The sequence below is a fragment of the Gopherus flavomarginatus genome, chromosome 6, assembly GCF_025201925.1.
Source record: "Gopherus flavomarginatus isolate rGopFla2 chromosome 6, rGopFla2.mat.asm, whole genome shotgun sequence".
Taxonomy (NCBI): Eukaryota; Metazoa; Chordata; order Testudines; family Testudinidae; genus Gopherus; species Gopherus flavomarginatus.
Window position 1 is genome coordinate 38765553 of NC_066622.1, and position 23188 is coordinate 38788740.

General features: G+C 39.5%; 1 protein-coding gene across 2 annotated transcripts in view; it reads right to left on the reverse strand.

Moving 5' to 3' along the window:
- Positions 1 to 23188, reverse strand: part of SYN2 (synapsin II) — a 427960-nt gene that overhangs the window by 378281 nt on the left and 26491 nt on the right. The window lies entirely within an intron of this gene.

Genomic DNA, 23188 nt, shown 5'->3' on the forward strand with positions numbered 1-23188 from the left:
CAACTGGACACAATGTGTTAAAAGACTGGCATAAGAAAATTCCTCACCCAAGAGAAGGGAGGAATCCACTCGAACAGTTGGGCACAACCAGGGAGGCTAGCTGCAGGCAGGAGTCTGCCTTACATGCTAGTGCAAAGATGGGCCTTCCTAACCCAGAAAGGGAAGCTGGCAGGAATGGGGAGAGCTGTGTGTTTAGGGTTTTCTTTAGCATTTTAACAAAATGTCCCTGAACACTGTATTGAGCTAACTGATGACTTGTTTGGTCACTGCAAACTCTGCTGGCTGCTTAGCTTGCAAGGGCAGTAGTTTCCAACAAACGTTCAAGCTCATTTGAACCTACTAATGGACCTATTATGAGAAACGTATGTTGAAGTCAGGGACCTAGTCTCACAGTAGTGGAGTCCGAGGGCTCCTCCCTGGGAAAAGTGAAGGCCTATCACTAAGAAGTGTACGCTCCCAGAAAAAATTATTACGATTGAAAGCATAGTATGCCCTGTAATATCATGACAGTGATGGACAATATCAATTTTTTAAATTTTAAATAGCTTTGTTACTTTTAATATTCAAGTTTTAAGGACTTACAGTGTAGGCATAAGCATTAAAATGTGAGTTGGTGTTTGCAATGGCATTGTTCCACCAAAGGCTAAGTAGGCATAAGAGCACCAAAACTGTTTGGGACTAACCAGGGGCGAAAGTAACTTCAAGGACTTACTGGTACACCAGAGTCCTGAGGAGGGAGTGTGGCCTCAACCGGAAGAGGCAGGGCCTCAACCAGAAAAGGCAGGGCCTTTAAATAGCTGGGAGCTTTAAATCAAGATTTAAAAGGCCCAGGGGCTCTGTAGCTGGTCGTTCTGGGGGTGATTTAAAGGGCCTAGGGCTCCAGCTGCCGCTACCACAGCAGCGTTCCAGGCCCTTAAATCACTGCCAGAGCTCTGCTGCCACTACCCCAGGGCTCCAGCAGCGGGGCTCGACAGGCAATTTAAAGGGCCCAGGGTTCCGACCACTGTGGGGAGCCCTAGGTCCTTTAAATCGCCAGCCTGGGGAAGCCGGTCCAGTCTGGCACAGCATACTAGCTCTTGCCAGTACACTGTACTGGCTTACTTTCACCTCTGGGAGCAACGTAAAGGGCCCATTCTTCAAAACTATCTACACACAAATCACTGACATCTACAGGGGTTCTACATTCCACCTGTCACAACTGCAGAGGACTTGTTGGTTTAAATAAAAATATGTACCTTGGGTCTGATACCACATCAGGAAATAACCTAACTAAATTCGAACCAGCTATAGCAGAAAGACTTGGAATGATTACATTTTTATTTACTTTATCTTTGGGTCTAAGAGAAACTCAGCACCAAAGCACACTCATCACAAGGCTTGGTGTTCTTAACATCCCACAAGAACATGAGAGATCAAGGCTATATTGTATTTTAAAATTATGTTTAAATTAACAGTTTGCCCTTTAATGCTAAGAGGCCATTTTGAGGGAGAAACTGGCAGGAAATGAGTGAGCAAATGTTCAAACTAAATATGACAGTTAAGAGAATATGCTGAAAATACAGATTTTCAGGTGAGGGTTTCCTAAAATCAGTCAATTGCTTTAATACTTTAGAGCAGCTGAAGATCTTTAAAGTAGCTGGAGTAAAGGACCGTGACACTGCAGTGAGGATGAGTCATGCCTTGGTGCTCCCACAGCTCTTTTTGACCATATTAAGTACTCCTACCCAGTGCATGACACATTTGTAATCAAAACACTCGTTGCAATTCATGAAATTATAGTGTTGCTAGAAAAAAAAAGGGCTACATTCAGAATGAGTTCAGCTGACATTTTTGATAACCACAGTGAAATCGTGTCAACTCTGCACCAACACCTGGTTTTCTGACTCTACATTAAACCAGGTGTGAAAGACCAAAAGGGGAAGAAAAATTCTATTCAAATAAACTTGCAATTATTTACAGTAAGATGCAACATTTACTTACAGCTAAATAACAGGCCTATTACAATTTAACAAACCTGGACATCACTCATCAAGAATTACCACTACAATGTTTTTAAAAATACACACACTTTTAGTACAATGTGCAACCTTAAATAACCACTAAAATTAAAGCCCCTATGTGTTGTCCAGGTCTAATTTTGGCTCCATACAGAGTTTTCTGACTGGCACCTCGTCTGCAAGGCCAAAGATTCAGCATGTTGCCTCCTCCCTCCTCAAACTCCTCTGATGCACAAACTACTGCGGGGTGACATGAGAAGAGAATAAACCCTAGACTGGATATACATGTGGAGAATTTAGGGAATAGTAGATGAAAGTTTCCTGTGAAATAGAAGGAGCAGGGGAAAACATGCACCAGATAGGTGACTAATAGATTATTATTTTAAAATATGCACAAGTTGGCAGCTAGTTTCTGACAGAACATATTGCAAAACTACTACTTTTAATGATTCATGTAGGAAAGCTTAATTTAAATCCAAAATATGGACACACAGAAAAGCAGTACTGCATTAGGTTTCAAGGAGAGACTGCCAAAATACAAGTGGAGCCCACTATAGGTTCCTCCTGGGAAAATACAGGATGAGTCATCAAAGATGTAGACAGGAATTTTCAAAGGTGTTTATAGGCGTTGTGCACATAACACCTTTAAAAATTTCAGTTGTGCTACCCTGGGTCTTGTCAGACTCAAAAGGTCAAACTGGAAAAGAAAAACATCACCTATAATAGTCTATTTTACATTAACTTGTCAATCCAGCTATGAGAATGCTGAAACCAACAAAAAAGACCTTGTAAAATACACATTACTTTTTGCCACTTAAACTTTTTTTCATGTTGATCCATAAAACTCCAAGTCCTAGCTGAAGTAGAGCATTTCCCACTTTCAGTGGTGCCAGCAGCTGTTTGCACGTTATGACCAGTGTTGCCATTGGCAGGGGCAGAGCTAGCGAGGGCAGTGATTTCAGTTGCTTCTGGGCATGGTCAGTGGCTGCAGAGGAGCTCAGAGATAGGGAGTGACACTGCACCTGGAAAGGATGGACTGGCAGTAAGGTCTGATCCTGACACAGATTCCTCAGGCAAAGCACTGGAGCCAGCAGCTGCAGCAGGGAAGGCTCCACAGGGATTGGCAGTGATAAACTGTGTCCCAGTTTAGCCACTTGAAATGTTGAAAGGTATGCCACGGTGTTTAGCTTTTAATGGACAGAGGTAAAAGGTCTGCAGATTAGCCTCAATCCAAATTAGATTTAATCTCTTGATCATTTAATGTCCCATAACTGTTTCCTGTTTAGGTGCTCATTTTGTTCTTATATTGGCTGATTTTCTAGTATTTTATGCCTGATCCAATGCCCTCCAAACCAACCACTAATATACCTATATTCTTAGATGTGTACATCAATAATGGATATAATGTGGGAATATGGGTACAAGATTACATTTGTCAAAAGGAACCCTGATATGGAAATGCAGAAAAGAATTCAACTGCTATAGATTCATGACATATATAAAGTCATGTTCAATGTAGTCATTTGATACAGTTGTGACCATTTTTAAAAAGTCAATATTTCCCAATAGATACTACAGTTATCGCAGTTATTTCTAAAAATAATCTAGTGTTGTATCTTAGATACCATGGTGTAGTAAATTGGTAAATATTGACTTTTTAAAAAATGGTGACACTGGTGGTGCTATAGCTTAATTACATGCTCTGGCATCTGACAGCCGCTTATGCTGGGCTGTGGGACACATACATTATACCAGGGAAGATACATCTCTCCTTCCTCTCCCAACCGTGCACAGACAGGGAATTCTCAGCTTTGGAGATCTGGCCAATTTCTGGTTCCTTCACATTGCCAGAATAGCACAAAGGGTCAGAAAAAATTGAAATCTAGTCCCTAATTTCTCAACCGCTCTCTTGTATTAACATGCTATTAAAAAAATTTTAAAAAGAAGAAAAGAAAAGAACACCCGTGCATCAGATTGTGTAACTGGACTATGTACTTTCTCAATTACACAGTCAAACATTGCATGTGTGTAACTGAATGCACCACATTTAATTAAAAGCTCACACGATGGGGGGGGGGTGGAATCTCAACCCTTAGAGGTTTTTAAGACATGGCTTGACAAAGCTCTGGCTGGAATGATTTAGCTGGGGTTGGCCCTGCTTTGGGGTGACCAGACAGCAAGTGTGAAAAATCGGGACTGGGGTGTGGGGGTAATAGGAACCTATATAAGAAAAAGACCCAAAAATTGGCACTGTCCCTATAAAACTGGGACGTCTGGTCACCCTATCCTGCTTTAAGCAGGGAGTTGGACTAAATGACCTCCTGAGGTCTCTTCCAACTCTAATCTATGATTCTATGATTGAGGACTGATGGCGCCTAAGTGTGCTGTGGCCATCCAAGGATCATGGTGGAGTCTCCATCAGTGACAATATTTAAATGAAAATTTGACTTTTTTTTTTTTTTTTTTTTTTTAAAGAAAAAGATATTCTCTAGAAATTGTGAAGATCTATGTCCTCTGTTGTCCAGGAGGTCAGACCAGATGAACACAATGGTCCCCCTTCTAGTCATGGAATCTATGAATGTATGAAAAAAGAAAAGCATTGATTGCACCTAATCATCAGCAGACAGGCTGGTAACTGGGTAGGTTTTCTTCTGATGCCATCTTTATAGGTGCTGAACATGGGGAGATGGTAGGGATTAAGGCTAAGCCAAAAAACTGGGGATATATTTCAGCAATTTCCCACACACACACTTGCATACATTTTCTATAGTTTGGCAATTTTCCTTCAACTTTAATTTATACATTTACAATGTGAAGAAGATTATTGGAAAGCAAATCCAACAAAAGGTTATGTTCTACTGCAAATGTCTTTTTAGCTGAGAAATATTACATCCTTTCTTTCCCCCAAAACTCTTTATTTATGTATTAAAATACTCTAAGCGCAATATTGTAACAATGTGAAAGTGCTCAAGGATGACACTGGAATTTAAGAGGTTACTGTATTGTAGCATTTGATAAGCCAAATATAAACCACATATGATTTTTTTCTCTGGCACTTATTCCCCCTTCAAAAATGTAAATAGCTATTTTAGGAAAATAATACTACTGCTAATACATGAAAATACACTCTAAAAATCGTGTTTGTGATCTATTATTTTTAAAATAGGGTATCAGTTCATTTACAGACCCTCCTGGGACTTTGTGACTTGTACAAAATGCATGAAGCTACATGTTAAAGCTAAAAGTCTGTCCTCTAAATTATTTCAGTTTACAATAATAGGCTGGCTCTTGAAAATATTCATGAGTAGTTCATGCGTACATCCATAGATAAAGACTGTCAGGACCAGGCCCACACAAATAATAAAGAATATTAAAAATACTCATTTGTACCCCTTTGATGTCTCATTTAAAGATAAAGCCCTTTATAAGGATGGGTACTGGTCATTTTTTTTGTAGATGGAGAAGTCAGATGTTGAGGCATCAAAAGGACTGCACACTTCAGCTGCAGGTAAAAACTGAAGCAAAATGTTCAAGCAATTTGATCATTCCATTTGGTTACATGACACCTATTACTGGAAAATAGAGCCTCCTTCAGCAGTTTATGTGACGAAGCAGTTGTGTTGATAAAAACACAAGATTTGTGATACAAGAATGATAACGTAAACACATTTTTAAAATGTATATTTCATACAGGCTGAGACACAGAATCATGTAAAGATAGTCTCTTCTACAACTGCAAAACATGTCCTCTGGCAATAGGTCCCCGGGAACCTAAATAAATGAACAGAAGCCCTTAATGTCTTTTAAACAAATGCATCATATAAGCAGCTAGGCACTTCCTTACTTTTACCATCATATAAATTACATGAATGGAAAAATCATACAGTGTAGTTTTAAATTGCAAACAACTTTGAATCAGTGATAACCAAGAATCAATGTAACAAAAAAACCCACTAATAGTTACCATACTACATTCTGCAATTAATATGCTAAAGTAGAGCTGGTAAGCAAATTTTAGTAGGAAGAGTGCACAACCAAAAAAACCTGTTAGTGTCAAAAGTGGGTTTCCAGCTTAGATAATGCAGTGAATCATTGCAGTACTCACAGCAGGTGATGAGCAGGATTCCTTTCATGTTATACTTTTAACTTACCAGACTTTCTCCTCTTAAATTTAATTCAGTACCACTGTGCTACACCGCAATGGACAGAGAGCAACATACAATGCACCTTGATCTCCTTAAAACCCCAGACAAAAAACCCACCTCTCTGAACAACCATATTTTAATCTAAGTTTCTGTATGGTTGCCTATTAGCATGGTATCTGAGTGCCCGGAGAAGCAAACAATATTTTAACAGGACGTGGTAATTTAAGAATATTGAGCATTTTAGTGTGAAAAATTATGTATCTTTTAAAAAAAAATTCCTTAGAGGCAATACAAATTAATTTAGTCTAAACAGATTATAAATCCACGAACTATACAGAAAATAGACAAGTCTTGGTATTATGCAGTATTATTGCAGCCGTGTTGGTCCCAAGGTATTAGAGACACAAGGTGGGTGAGGTAATATCTTTGGTCCAATGAAAGACAATACCTCACCAAACTTGATTCTCTAAAGTCTGATATTTGCATTTAAACCTAATGCAATGGGGTCCTGGTCCATGACTAGGATTCCTATGCATTACAGTAATACAAATAAACAACTTCATTTTGTGACTGTTCTCAGGGTACCCAGGACAATCAGTCACATTGTCACCCCTGACTCCAGAGAGATGTAGCCATGCCACTGTGACTGGATATTAGCTCTCTAATGCCACCAGCCTGTTAGCCACTCAAGCACTGTACTCTGGGCTATGCCAGCCCTGTCTTCACTTTCCAAGTTAACTACAGGTGCACTCTAGTCCCCAAGTCCCTTTGAATCATTCCCCTGTGATATCCAGTCCCTGACACTGGCTACTCACAGAAATCCCAGGTCCTCTGTCTCCAAAGGAGCAGTGTGCCCCAGTTTACTAGTTTTACCTTAAATCACTGCTCCTGAAAAAAGCCCAGTACTTTTCAGTACTTATAATAAAACAAAGATAGGTTTATTTAAGAAGTACTGGAGAATTAATTAGAAACACGAGAGTGTGGTGGAAACAAATGGTTACAATATCAAACAAAATCGTAACATGCAAACCTAAGTCTATGGTTATTAATAGTTAAACTTTCCTATTTAATCAAGTAGATTTTCCCCCAAAGTTCAATCTGTTGCAGAGTTGGCTGGTTTCATAGGAACCAGGACACAATTTTTCATGACAAAATCTGTGCTTCCCAAGATGTCTCCTCAGTGAAAGGATACAGAGTACCTTTCCCAACTCTGTGTCTTTTGTCTTTATCCATAGGCAGAGTGATTGTTGGTTGTAATGTTCCTTTTATACCTCCAACTATTTTTGATTATTGCAGTTGTCTCTGATGGTTTTCCATTGAAAGTCTTGGGATAGGGCACAGATAGACTACTAAGCCTTGCATTACATCACTGGTTAACTAGAGTGGGGTGACAACTCCCTCCTGCTTCAATGATGCGCCACTCAGACACAACATCCCCTGGTGACTAACTTCTGCCCCAAGTCCATAAAGCATATTTTCACTATAAACACATTATTACATACCTGTTACCCATACATACATCTCACATGATTATGAACCTTGACAAGTTACAAGTTTTCTAGAAATGCCTAACTCTTTATGGATAAATATTCTGCATCACCTGTGTTTGCTGTAATGTGTCTATCAGATCTGAGGTGAGTTGTCTGCAAAGAAAAGGGGACCCTTTGCCAAGGAGCCTGTGTGTCACAATTAGATACACAGCGTGTATCTGCTTTAATTCAAAACGCTTTCTCTTAACACACCACAACACACCACACACACACACACAAATCTATTTCACAGATCTTCCTAGTATCAGATCCATTAGTTTACTGCGTATGGAGCTAGAGAACATGTGTGGGTGTAAGAATAATCACTTAAGAGAAGGGGCGGCTCTGGATACTACTATAGTGTAACCGCCCACACATATTTTATCAGAAATGAGCAGCAGCTGTATTATCATGCTGGATACAACCCAGAAAAGGGATTTTCTGCACATTGTATTTAAATAACATTTAATTTTTCATAGCACTAAATCTCCAGCACTTGGACATCTAATTTATTAATTAATAAATATGGCTCTGTTTGGATTGCTAATGCCAAGAAGATGTTTGCTATAATAACGTTGTGAACAATCTGTTCAAATTTTGCATGAGACAATGTGCTTTTCATAAAAAAATGTGTGTAGAACATCAATTTCTGCCTTATTAACTTCATATATACCTGTACATCTATTTATATGTATAAAAGTGTGCTTATCCCGTGCTCTCAGTGCTTGTTCAGACAAAAAATACAGATTAATATCACATCACAAAATCTTCCCCAACCAGTGAACCTCAAAGGACTAATAGTTTTTATTCTTCACTATGCAGCCACTGCCTGAAGAAGGGTATGTTTATGTAAACAGAGTCAGGATGAGCTCTACCCTGACATCTGGTGGTGAATTATGGGGAGTGCGGAAAGGAATTTTAGGTATTTGCATTGGCACACCCACCCCACCTAACATAGCCCACTGCAGCCTGGGATGGTTATTTTGACAGCTCTATGATCCCCAATTTCTTTGGTATTGGGGCAGGAGGAATAAAGTTTTGTCACCCTGATTATGTGAATGAGTAACTATGAGACTGCTTTATCACAGAGATGTCTCAATATCAATTAAATAGCACTTGCTAGACAAGGGACATGGGTGCCAAAACCCATTGAAATGAGAGAGGATGGAGACTGGTGTGTGTACCTGATGGTATGGGCCCCTTTGAGGGCCTGGAACACCAATTGCACATCCTCCTCTCTCCACTGTTGAAGAGTCGAGCTAATTTTGATTCCATTAGAAGTCCATCTAGAGGCTGCTGAACTGAATTCATGTTGGGCCAACGGTGCACCAGCTCCAGGGCTCTCCTACTACAAGCTGAAATCACTAAAAGAGCTAAGCTTACTGAGCTGAGATCACTGAGTGCTGTGTTAACTAGTGGGGGAGCCTGAAGATCTATCGCTAAGTGGCTGGCAGAGCAGAGCAGTTTGCAGCATGTTGGAGCGGCCCATGGAACAGTGAGCGGAGTGGAGCAGTTTGTGGGGATGGCTGGAGTGGCTCACGGGTCGGCTGGAGGAGTCGCACAGCAGGTGTAGCGGAGCTGGTCATGGTGAAGGCTGCAGCAGAACTCCAGGAAGAGGCAGAGCAGTTGGCCCTGGCCCATGTAAGGTGCCCCTTAACACTGTGTATGGGTGCCCCCCCATTTCCACCCAGGCTGGGGGGGGGTAAAACTCTGCAGATAAAGTTTTGAACTCTGGGGTGGCACTGACCAGAGACTTTCGGGTTGTTGGACTTTGGGGTGATTGGACTTAAGACCCTAAGGGGGAAAGGACATTGCCAAACGTACTTGGAGGTGGGTTTTTGCTTATGGTTTGTCTTATAATCCTGTTTGTGGAGTTTCTCCAATGTGACGCCGCATTGTTTCCCTCCTTTATTAAAAGGATTTTGCTACACTCAGACTCCATGCTTGCGAGTGGGGAAGTATTGCCTCCTAGAGGCGCCCGGGGGGGGGTGGTATGTAATTGTCCCAGGTCACTGGGTGGGGGCTCGAGCCAGTTTTGCATTGTGTTATTGAAACGGAATCCCTGGATACTGAACCCGGCCCTTGTTGCTGCCAACTCAGAGTGGCAGAAGGGTTACATTTACACTGCAATAAAAGACCTGCAGCATGGACAGATCTGGCTCAGGTCAGCTGACTTGGGCTTATGGGGATAAAAATAGAAAAGCCTGCACTCTGAAACCCTCCCTCCTCACAGACTGACTTGGTCTCTAAGACTCGGTGCTATAGGTTTTTTAATCACACCGTAGACAAATCCTCTGGGTCCAATTCCATGCTTCCTGTTCCCTTTTAAAAGCCTAGGAAAATAAGCGAGAATGCCCTGAAGGCCAACACACCCTGAATCACATCGATAGAGCATCACTGTCCATGCAGCCTAGCTGTGTAATCAAATGTCCTGCAGTTTCATTCTGAAGTATGACAACAAGAGTAAGATGAAACAGTTTCTTTCTCCTTATATTTAACTATTCATTGGATAAACAAATTAGACCTTGTATGAAACCTCACAGCAGCACAAATTAAAGACAAACAAAACATAGCCTGTGTTTTACTCAAAAAGTCAAGACTTCCAATCCCTACAACAGAATCCCTACATGCAGTTAACAAGACTGGGACCTCACTGCCATTACCTAAAGGACAGTAGTGGATCAGAGCAGTGTAGGGTTGGTTTGTTTGGGAGTTCCCCCCTCCCTTTTAATTTTTGGAATTCCAATGTGAAGAAAAGCAAGTTGTGACCGTCGCTGGGTTTCCTACACTCTTTGTTGAGCCCAGAGTGTAAATGCACAGGGTTTACACAATCTCACAATATTCTCCATAAAAGGGCAAAATGGAAAACATATTCATGAAATCACAGATTTTCTACAAATTTTGAATAAAGTCATAGAAGTATAAAAATCCTTAATGATTCATTTTGTAACTTGTAAATGTTCTTTATGAATTTTTACATGCTGGCTCTACATCTTGGAATAAGGTCACTTCATGAAATGGTGTGTACAGAAATATTTACAAGGGCATGAGACTTTTGCTGAACTTTTAATATAATTACAGCGATTACTCCAATTACCTGGCATTAGTGTCGTTTTAGGCCAGGTCTACACACAGATTCTGTATGGATATAAAACTATTTTGGTTGGAGGGGCAGCGGGTTTGTGTGAGAGTTATTTTTACTGTAATATTACACTGTTACCATCCCTCTAGCATACAAGGTGCAAGTTATACTGGCATTTTTATATCAGTATAACTCCCTACACACTACAGCAGTGGTTCTCACCCACAGCCCAATCAGCACACAGCTACAGCTCATGTGACATTATCAGGGCCATACAGGTAGTAGTAATATATTGTGTGGCTGCAGCCCACATAACAAACTGCATATGCAGCCCACAATGGTAAATAGGTTGAGAAGCACTGCACTAGAGGGTTATACAGAGGTAGGTATAGTCAAATCAGTACAACTTTTGTGTTTAGATAAGGCCTTAGATATTGGCATTAAGTGGATATGGCACCTAATGGCAACTATTTGAAAAACAGCTAGACATAATGGAATTTGTTTATTTCTAACAGAGCGCCCTACAATTACACTAAGAATTGTGTGTCATTTTGGACCAAAGAGAATCTAAATAAAAGCAAAACAAAATGAGACCCAAGCACATCCTCACTAGAAATAACCGATTCAGCAAATTTTGCTTCTTTTTGCTTCTGATCATTATCTTCTCAAATCTGTTGCACAAAATTGCTTGTTTAAAAATTCTTGGTCAGTAGCTCATTTATAAGCAGTTCATTATATTTCATATTTAAACTCTTCCCATTCATCGCTTGGTAGGTTTCTCTCCTTTACTAGAGCTGTTAAATCAGAGATCAGGTTCAAATACTGAAGTTTAAAAATTCAGAGTTCACATTGCATGACTATTGTCATATTCTTTTATAATTTGCTGCTTGGACATACAGCATACTCACTTGATAAAATATTAATGGAAAATAAAGGTCTGAACACAACTGGAGCAAGCTGATTTAAAACTTTACATATTAATCAAAATATTATTTCAGTGTTCACCCAACTCTACTTATAGACAACATTTGACAACAGCTTTCAATGGCCATTTTCAAGTTCTGACATCACAAACACCTAATTCCATTACATCACTTTTTAAATTCTATGACATTGGCAAATTGTAAACACATTGTTAGAAGCGAAGGATGTGGGTCCACTTTATTAGAGTAAGTACAAAAAAACCCTTAGCATTGTAAGTAAAATGAATCTAAAAGTAGGTGCTAGCCACAGGCTTCCTTGATATTTTTAAAATGCATGTCTACTGCAAACAGTTAACAGAAATCTGGTAAATCACCTTTGCTGTGAAGTTGAACTAGATTCAGAAGGCAAAAAATGGAACTGGAAGGGCCAAGGAGAACATATTCAATTGTGAGTCCGCAATAAATGTGTAGGCCACTACTATATCCCATACATCCTCATGAGATACAACATCCAACTTCTCTCTCTCTGTTTGGCAGACATGCATTTCTAGACAAGAAAAGAACAGAATGCAGCATGAGCAGGGAAAACTGAACTGGTGATAGCCTAAACTTAAACACTCCAGCAGTAAGCGCTAGTGTATCTTCAATATCTTCAATATTTTCTTTATTATGTTACTAATCACACAGTGCCCCTATTCAGAAGTCTAATGTAGTTTATTTGCCGCTGCTTCATAACCTAACTGTGATACTTTTCCGATCACTGTTTGACCAAGGATCATTCATTCTAGCTAATCAACCATTTTTTGCCCTGTGAGAGCTGAACCGTTAGAGGAAGATGCACTTCTGCTTGGTAAGGGAGGAACTGCAAACAAAAAATGCACTATTTTTGTTCTATAGTGTACTTGCTCATCATGCATCTGACGAAGTGGGTATTCACCAACGAAAGCTCATGCTCCAATACGTTTGTTAGTCTATAAGGTGCCACAGAATTCTTCGCTGCTTTTACAGATCCAGACTAACACGGCTACCCCTCTGATACTTGGCTATTAGTCCATGAAATAAATTTTAAGAAAGTCAGGCTAAGAATCTGAATAAAGATCCTCCCTCCAGCCACACAACTGACAGACTGCTGCAACAAAATCTAAGTATAGTGAAGTTTAGTCCAACAGGACTACTGCATTATCTTGAAAGAGCATTACATTTTTCAGTTTGTCCACTAACACACTAACAATTTCCGACATCTGCTTTTGTTTCTAGCCCATGCTATTAAACTTAAGTATAGATAAAAACAAAGATTTGTGTTTTAAAATAAAAATTGATGAACTTCATAGCACAACAACTGACCCCTAAAAAGCAGTTTGAAATAACTTATTTGAATATCAGCAGTTGCTAAGAGGTGGATAACTAAGCCTAACATTTTTTCCTTTCTCCAGTGACCTAGACCTAACCTATTGTTAGGTTAAAAAGATTCTTTTCCCCACAGACAATACTGAAAGGGGTTTATTTACAGTACTGGGAAGACTGACAAGCAGCTTCAAAAATATGGTGCCACTGTTGCCAGTTATATACATTCCCTTACCAATCCATTTGCATTTATCTGTACATACAGAGATAGACATTGTTACAAGCCAAAAAAGAACCCTGAACAAAGATTAAAAATAAGAACAGTACATACGTATAGAGGTCGTCCTACTTCCATCAAACATTTATGGCTACCTTGCAAGAGAAGGAGGCGGGGTGGGGGTTGGGATGAGTGCTTACAGACATTCAGTGGGTTGTAAAGGGAGGGTTAGCATTGTTCTAAGAACTGAGTTACTTGGTGGGCATTGACCATATAAGCTGAGCAAAGTTATCAGATATTGACAGGAACTGTCCTTGCTTCTCAGCAGTTTCTGTCTTTTCTGCTGGCTGAATTTTAGTTCCTTCCTGACACTATGATCCTTCCTTGCCAGCATAGGCAGAAGATATTTAAATTGCACCATGGCACAAAACTCATAATAATGAAGAAGACTGCATGTTGTGTTTTTCCATGTCTGTTTAATGTTTTTTAACTTTCATTGTTATTTGTAAGTTTCTCATACAGACCCCTTCTAAGTGTTCCCTCCTGGTTATAACAAAAAGGTCCAATAAGATCTTATTAACAAATAAGATAATAAACATGGTACAAAAATGGTATAAAACCCACAAACGTTTGGGGTTTACCCTAAGATTCAGTTAAACTAAAGTTACAACACAAGCAACAGCTGTGGCCTAGACATACCTTATGTGAAAGAACTTAGAAAAGAATTAATAAGTGCGTGTGCATTTGCTGCATTTATAATATCTGAAATAATTCATCCAAATCTTTCTGTAAACAGTTCACTCAAGTATTTGTAGCAGATATGCAACTTGTTTTCCAGACTTCGTGTTCTCCTGAGTTTGCAGTGTACATTCCAGATCATTTTGTGGATTTTGCCTTTCCTGGTACACATTTATGTCTGGGGTTGATCTTGAAAGAAACTGTCCTTGGTTTATTGCAGACATTATCAGATATGAATAGGCAGCCTGCAACTCTCCATCATACTATTTTCCTGTAATAGGTCACTTAAGAAAATACTCAAGAAAGGCCAGATATCCATATATTTAGCTTTTTTATTTTTGCATTACATAGTTACTAAATATTTCAGTACATTACCAAACCTTCAAAATAGATGTACACACAATACAAATAACTGCCACAAAGTTTCACTATAGTTCTTTAAAAAAAAAAAATTATTTCCCAAGTGTTTGAGTCATCAATAACATGACAAGAAAACATTAACTAAGACAAATCTCAGCACATACAAAGATTACATTATTTGCTTTTCAAAAGAGATGCTACTTGTAGAAACACTCCACCAATACTGTACAATACATATACAAGAAAACAGTATATTTAAATTTCCCAGAGACCCATGAGATTATATTTTCACCTGATTGATAATCTTACAAAAATAGCTAGTATAATTGACCACGGAACTGAATACCAAACTATTTTCTGGAAGTAGACTGGTGCTTTTTACAGTAACACTGTAATCTCAGTGCCAAAACCTTTAACAGCATTCACAATTCCAAAATACACTCTTTAAGCATCTTGTCCTTTGGGCACCAGACAAACCCTAAAACTCAAATCAGTCTTATACCATAAATAATCTAATTAAAATACACTGCCCAGCCTCAAATACAATTAAGTTGGATCCTTTGATCAGTTGTGAATTCATTTGATGTTTCTTTCGTTGATTTATTTCATGTACTTTCAATTGTATTACATTAACGATCCAGACATCTGTTGAAAAAGTAATATGGCTGTGATTGGGGTCTTAGTGGGGGCTATCTATGGTCTCCCAATTAGAATGAACTGCAAAAACTGGGGCAACCAAACCCCAAAACACTGGTGGACATTCCAATACTTAGGTGTACCAAGCCAGCATAAAACAGCTTCATTATTACATCACTGGCTACTCAGAAGTCCAAACAACACAGTTCCCTTAAAGTGCTCCAGCCTCAGGCCTCCATCCAGGTACTTAAGCCAAATATGATGATTTCTGAAAATCTTATTTCAACATATAAAAGAAAAGGTTCTACCAATCCCAAAGGATCGGACATATTACCTACCAGGTTATTGAATATTTCAGATCTTACCCAAATACATGCTACAGCCAATTCTTATTAACTAAACTAAAATGTATTAAAAAACAAAAAAGAGAGAGTATGGTTAAAAGATCAATATACATAAAGACATGAGTTCAATTCATTTAGGTGCAGATTCATAGCAGAGACGGTGAGCTTTGTGGTTGCAAAGAGTTCCTTTAGAATTCAGTCCACGTAGGTCATAGTTCAATATCCAAATATCATATTCAGGGGTACCAGCATAACTGGGACCTCAGTCATGCGACTCGAGCTTCCGCTGATGAAGTTTAAGCAGATCTGAGATGACAGAATCAGGACCCAAGGATCTTTTATACAATTTCATGTCCTCTTTGACAAGTTTGGAGTTCCTTGGGGAACAAAAGGTAATTAGGATGTCTTTGAAGGAGGTCTATCACCGGTATTTAGCTGTATGAATTAACCATAAAGCCATTTGCTTGTTCCTCCACCATTCATAGTACATTTCGAAGAGAGATGAATAACAAGATGTTCACAATTCATTTAAATGATAGAATCTTCTTTTGAACTCTGAATTATCAGAATACAGCATAGACAGGGACTGTTGATTGCATTGCCAACCCTACTGATACATACGTAAATACACAAAAACACAAACATTATCCCCTCACATGTCTTCTGTGGGTTATTTATTTTGCAGGATGTTTAACCCTTTCTAGCCATGTGTCATGTCAAAACACAAAACTTCCAGCAAGTTCTTGGAATGTAAGGGGAACAACTTTCTGTTATAGAAAGTAACTGGGGGAAGGAGCAGCTATTTTAGATTTAATTCTGACCAACAGGGAAGAATTGACAGCGAACCTGAAGGTGGAAGACAATTTGGCTGAAAGAGATCATGAAATAATAAAATGTCATGATTCTACGGAAAAGACAGAGTGAAAGCAGCAGAATAAGGATAGTGGACTTCAAAAACTTTAACAAATTCAGGGAATTGGTAGGTAAGGTCCATGTGAAGAAAATCCAAGGAAAAAAGAGCTGGCAGTTTCTGAAAGATGCAATGTTAAAGGCACAACTGCAAACTATGTTGATGAAGAATCAGGAACAGTTTAATGACCTGAAAATCAAAAAGGAATCCTACAAAAAGTGGAAACATGGACAAATTGCTATGGCGGAATACAAAAGAATAGAGCAAGCATACAAGGATAAAAACTAGAAAAGCTAAGGCACGAGTTACACCATGCAAGGGATTAAAAAAGGCAATAAGAAATGGTTCTTAAAATATGTTAGGAGCAAGAAAAAGAAAAAAGAAAAGTCGAGGTCCTCTAGTTGGCGGGGAAGGAGAGCTAGTAACTGGAGACATAAAAGTTAAGTCATTTAACACCTATTTTGCTTCAGTCTTCACTAAAAAGGTTAATGGTGACCAAATACTTAATGCAATTAAGAACACAAGCCAAAAGAAGGAACAAATAGGTTAAAGAATATTTAGATAAATCAGATGTATTCAAATCAGCAGGGCCTGATGAAATTCATCCTCGGGTACTTAAGGAACTAGCTGAAGCAGTTTCTGAATCATCAGCAATTACCTTACAGAACTCATGGAGGACAAGTGAGCTCCCAGAGGGCTGGAGAAGGACAAACACAGTACCTATACTTACAATGGGAAAAGGTACAGAAAAGAGCAACAAAATTGATTGTGGTATGGAACGTCTTCCATATGAGGAGAAATTAATAAGACTAGGATTCTTCAGCTTTGAAAGGAGACAACTATGGGAGGGATTTTTGGGGGGGGGGGGCTGACCTAAATTTTTGATGCAGTAGCTATTCCGTTCTTTGATCTGCTCTCTGCACCATCATATGCTGTAATGTTGATATTAGATGCTATTACAATGTGACATGTCAAAGCAACAAAATAAACATTTTATTTTAAATGCTGTGTCTTATCTATGAGACACCAATATGTAAAATACATTTTTACCAATTCCAATTACTTCTATGTATGAAGTATCCTTTTTATCCTTTCCCCTTTCTTTGTGTATAACATTAGTGATTGTTTAAGAGACTGTAATGGCAACCCCGGAAATAAAATCGTATCTATTCACAGAAGAAATACTGCCAAGTACTGAACATGGCCTACCTACTGCTCCTCAGCCCTGAGCAGCATTAGACATGAGCACTCCCTAAGCCATTCACATCTTCTCTGAGAATACCAACAAAGGAATCCCTTCCATTTACGCCAGTGGGTTTTGAGCTGTGGCAAAATGTCCATTGAGATCTGTAATAAGTAGGGCCATACCAAATTCACGGCCATGAAAAACGCGTCATGGACTGTAAAATCTGGTCTCCCCTCATGAAATCTGGTCTTTGGTATACTTTTACCTGATTACTATCCATATTTCACAGTGGAGACCAGCATTTCTCAAATTAGGGGTTCTGACCCAAAAGGGAGTTGCATGGGAGTTGCAAGGTTATTTTAGGAGAGTTGAGGTATTGCCACCCCTACTTCTGTGCTGCCTTCAGAGCTGGGCAGCTGGAGAGCAGCAGCTGTTGACCAGCTGTCAAGCTCTGAAGGCAGTGCCCCACCAGCAGCAGCACAAAAGTAAGGGTTACAATACTATACCATGCCATCCTTACTTCAGTATATACGATTACTATTCTTGTGCTAATCAATTATACTGTTCAGAATTATCAAAACATTTTTCTAGGAATAAAACCTGACAGCGTATAATACACCAAAGCCATAAAAAGTTTAAAATGATCAAATGGTTGACAGATAGAGGCAAGAGGTTAAACTTGTCTAAAGTTGACAAAAACTCAGGTACCTGAAGTTAACCACTAAAGCCTAGGTAACGGAAGACACCCAAGTTTGAAAGTTTTGGTACAGTTTATCAGGATTATCGCTTTTCTCTTTACAATATATATTTATTATTTATTACTCAATAAATATATATATTTATTGAATTTGCTTTCCTTCCAATTCATAAGTGAAAATTCATGAACTGGAACTGAGTATCCAAAAGAAATAACATGCACTTTAAGGCTTGTATTACGTCTTGTTAAAAAGCTATTGACACAAAATGGTTGTGCTAGCTTGACTGACAGAGAGCAATTTACCATATATTTTTCTAAAGATTGAAGCTGGTATTAGCATTCTGTCCACTACAAAGTGTCATGACTCTATTGTGCTAAACCATCCAAAACAAGAAAGCTTTTTCTGACCAATTATTAGTCAGACTCTGGCCTGAACTTTCTCTTCAAATAAGGCAAACTAGAATCACATCTGATTTAGAATTAATTACTGCATGCAGCCGCACACAGAACTTGTAACCTTTTGATACAGAATCAATGCATTAGATACATTTATTCTAAATCCAGGCTGTCTCTGAAATCAAGAGGCCCTTTCACCATTGCAACTGGACACTTCAGTTACAAAATAAATTCACCTTATAAGTCACACACCAAAATATCACTACCCCTGTGAAAGTTATTTAAATGCCCCCCAAAAAAATAACTTTGCATTTCACTCTGAAGGTCACAAAACTTGGAATATAACAAGCCATTGAGACAGCCCATGATCTAAGCAATTGGGAGACCTCGTATGAGAGCCTTGCAATCTATCCTAGAGAGTTGGACTTCCAGGAACTAATAGTAAGAGTTTCCCAGATGAATTTAGCTGCTAATACGGAGACACGGTCTCTTGGAGATCATTCAGAACTTATCACCCTCAAACAGTACCAAAAGCGGTTAGGAATATGCTGAACTTGAGCATAGGTGCCATAGACAGTGGATCATCCACTCAAGAAAAGAGTAGTGGTATTCAGCATCCGCTGGAGCTCCTGGATGACTTCAAGAATAGCCCTGCTCAGAGCACCAGAGATGAGAAAGGCATGAATAACCATTGCACCATCTATCTTGAAAGGAATGGTCACAAACTCTTGACCAGCCTTCATAGATGATGGTCTGGGCTACCACTGCTACCTACAAATTCAAGCACAACAATGGAATAATGGAGTTGCAAAACATTTTGAGAAAAAAGTTACATAAAGCTTAATAGATGGTGTAGACAGTTTCTCCCAGCGTGCTAAAGGAACTTTCCTGCAAGCAAGATTCTACTTATACTTATACATGTTGAATCACAACCAATCTACTTTTATACTGATCCCTCACAGTCAAAAAGTAGGTTTCCAGAACCTGAGTTTGACTAAAAGGAGAATTAGGGCCCAGTATCATCAGATTATCTAACACAATATCTCCAAACTTCTATTACTCTCCCTTGTGACATAACATGCATGTTGCACAGGATGAGTGATCAAATGGAATTCTAAATGTGAAGGCCTTCAGGAAGGATGAGTGGCTTTCCAGTGGCATACTGTGGGAGATTTCAGAAAGAAAGTAGCAAACCAATAAAAGTCCGCTCCATTTACTCCCATAAAATCCCTCAAACAAGTCAACAATACCTCATGGTCAACGGTACCAAAAACTTCTAATACTGCACTAGAATCTACATGGACAGTTACCCTTGTCCACCACTGAAAATTCTTATAGCTGTAAAACTGGTATGAAAAAGGCCCTTTAAAATGTTGACAGTTGTAATACAGAGTTACTTTGATAACTTACAACTATTTTATCTGGGAACTACCAATCTGCAAAAGGAATGTCAAAATATTGCAACACAAGTAGATTTGATGAGAGTCATCTTTAAGCTTAACAAAAGCAATGCAGCCTAATGTACTACTGCAAGTGCTAAATTTAATTACCATAGGAAACCCCATCTCTTTCTAAATGCTAGTCCTGCTTGCATTTTAGCACATCAGATTTATTTATAGCTAAGTATATTAAAACTATCGCAACAATTCATTTGGCTCATCTTTTTGTCATATTGCTAGTATAGGAAAACTAATGCACCAAATTCAGTCCTAGGCTTTAATAAGTCAAAGACATAATGGAGTAAGCTACAACTTTTATGCTTCACTGCTGGATATCTATAATACTATTATTCACACTACATTGTTTTTTGAGATGAAAGCAACAGGGAAGTCATTCTGACTCAGACCCTCAAGCATGAGCCACACACATTTCAGCACAGAGACCACTTGACCTGGCTATTTAATGTACTCTGCTTGGCAAGAATAGTCTGCATTGGGGCAGTGAACTGTGCTGTAGCTGTTTTAAATGCTACTGTTATAGCCCTATTATGTGATTCTGGCTATGCTAAAAGCACTTATGGTCTGAATTTATCTTGTTTCCATTATATTTATTCCATAATTATCTAAACTTTGCTTATTTTACTTCATATAAATTATATTAATATGAAATTATATATTACTCAAGCATGCAAGACTGAAATCAGGAAGGTTAAATCACACTTGAAGTTGCAGCTAGCAAGGGATGTTAAGAGTAACAAGAAGGGTTTATTCAAGTATGTTAGCAACAAGAAGGTGGTCAGGGAAAGTGTGGGCCTCTTACTGAATGGGAGAGGAAACCTAGTGACAGAGGATATGGAAAAAACAAATGTACTCAATGCTTTTTTTGCCTTTGTCTTCACGAACAAGATCAGCTCCCAGACTACTTGCACGGGGCAGCACAGTCTGGGGAGGAGTTGATCAGTCCTCTGTAGAGAAAGATGTGGTTCAGAACTATTTAGAAAAGCTGGACGAGCACAAGTTCATGGGACTGGATGCACTGCATCCGAGGGTGATAAAGGAGTTGGCGGATGTGATTGCAGAGCCATTGTCCATTATCTTTGAAAATTCATGGCGATCAGGCAAGGTCCCGGATGATTGGAAAAAAGCTAATGTAGTGCCCATCTTTAAAAAAGGGAATGAGGGCAATCTGGGGAACTACAGACCAGTCAGCCTCACCTCAGTCCCTGGAAAAATCATGAGGCAGGTCCTCAAGGAATCAATTTTGAACCACTTCAAGGAGAGGAAATTGATCAGGAACAGTCAGCATAGATTCACCAAGGTTAGGTTAGTTCATGCCCAACTAACCTAATTCCCTTCTATGATGAGATAACTGGCTCTGTGGATGTGGGGAAAGCAGTGGACATGTTATTCCTTGACTTTTGCAAAGCTTTTGATACAGTCTCCCATAGTATTCTTGCCAGCAAGTTAAAAAAGTATGGGCTGGATGAATGGACTATAAGGTGGATAGAAAGCTGGCTAGACTGTCTGTCTCAACTGGTAGTGATCAATGGCTCCATGTCTAGTTGGCAGCCGGTATCAAGCAGAGTGCCCCAATAGTCAGTCCTGGGGCCAGTTTTTGTTCAATATCTTCATTAATGATCTGGAGGATGGCGTGGACTGCACCCTCAGTAAGTTTTCAGATGACACTAAACTGGGAGGAGTGGTAGATACGCTGGAGGGTAGGGATAGGATACAGAGGGACTTAAGACAAATTAGAGCAGTGGTTCCCAACCTTTTTCATCTGGCGAGCACCAGACGACGAGCCATGGAGGACCATGGCAGCGGATGAGCATCTGCCAAAATTCTGCCGACAAGCAGCAACGACAATAGGCATCGCCACCGAAATGCCACTGACAAGCTGCATCATCCAGAGGCGTCACTGCCGAAATATCACCAAAAATCGGCAGCAACGCCTCTGGATGACGCAGCTTGTTGGCGGCATTTCGGCAGGATTTTGGAGGTGACGCCTCTGGATGATGCAGCTTGTTGGCGGCATTTCGGCAGATGCTCGGGTGCTGGCCATTATGCGGGTGCACTGCACAGGCACCAAATTGGGGACCCCTGAATTAGAGGATTGGACCAAAAGAAATCTGATGAGGTTCAACATGGACAAGTGCAGAGTCATGCACTTAAGAAGGAAGAATCCCATGCACTGCTACGGACTAGGCACCAAATGACTAGGCAGCAGTTCTGCAGAAAAGGACCTAGGGGTTACAGTGGACGAGAAGCTGGATATGACTCAACAGTGTGCCCTTGTTGCCAAAAAGGCTAACAGCATTTTGGGCTGTATAAGTAGGAGCATTGCCAGCAGATCAAGGTTCATGATCATTTTCCTCTATTCGGCATTGGTGAGGCCTCATCTGGAGTACTGTGTCCAGTTCTAGGCCTCACGCTACAAGAAGGATGTGGAAAAATTGGAGAGAGTCCAGCAGAGGGCAGCAAAAATGATTTGGGGGCTGGAACACATGATTTATGAGGAGAGGCCGAGGAAACTGGGATTATTTATTTTGCAGAAGAGAAGAATGAGGGGGGTTTTGATAGCTGCTTTCAACTACCTGAATGGGGGTTCCAAAGAGGATGGATCTAGACTGTTCTCAGTGCTACCAGATGACAGAATGAGAAGTAAAGGTCTCAAGTTGCAGTGGGGAGGTTTAGGTTGGATATTAGGAAAAACTTTTTCACTAGGAGGGTGGTGAAGCACTGGAATGGGTTACCTAGGGAGGTGGTGGAATCTCCTTCCTTAGAGGTTTTTAAGGTCAGGCTTGACAAAGCCCTGGCTGGGATGATTTAGTTGGGGATCAGGTTCTGCTTTGAGCAGGGGGTTGTATTAGATGACCTCCTGAAGTCCCTTCCAACTCTGATATTCTACGATTTATTAAAGGAAAAATATCTAAGACAAATATTCTCAAAGAAAAATTCTATGTAATTAACAGTGAATTAAATTTGCAAAATATATACTGCAATTATGATTCTGCCCTGGAGAAACTGATAATGCAATCATTCTTTATTAGCCTCATTTCACAATTTATCAATAAAAGTTCCACCCATAACAAGTCTGAAAGTAATTTTTTTATGCTGTGAGGTCACTTCCTTAATCCATGCCAAACATATTTATAAATTATACAATTATCAAACTAATATAATTTCTGAAACAGTTACAGTCACTGGACTCAACAGTTTCCAAAGGACACCATATTGAAAATATA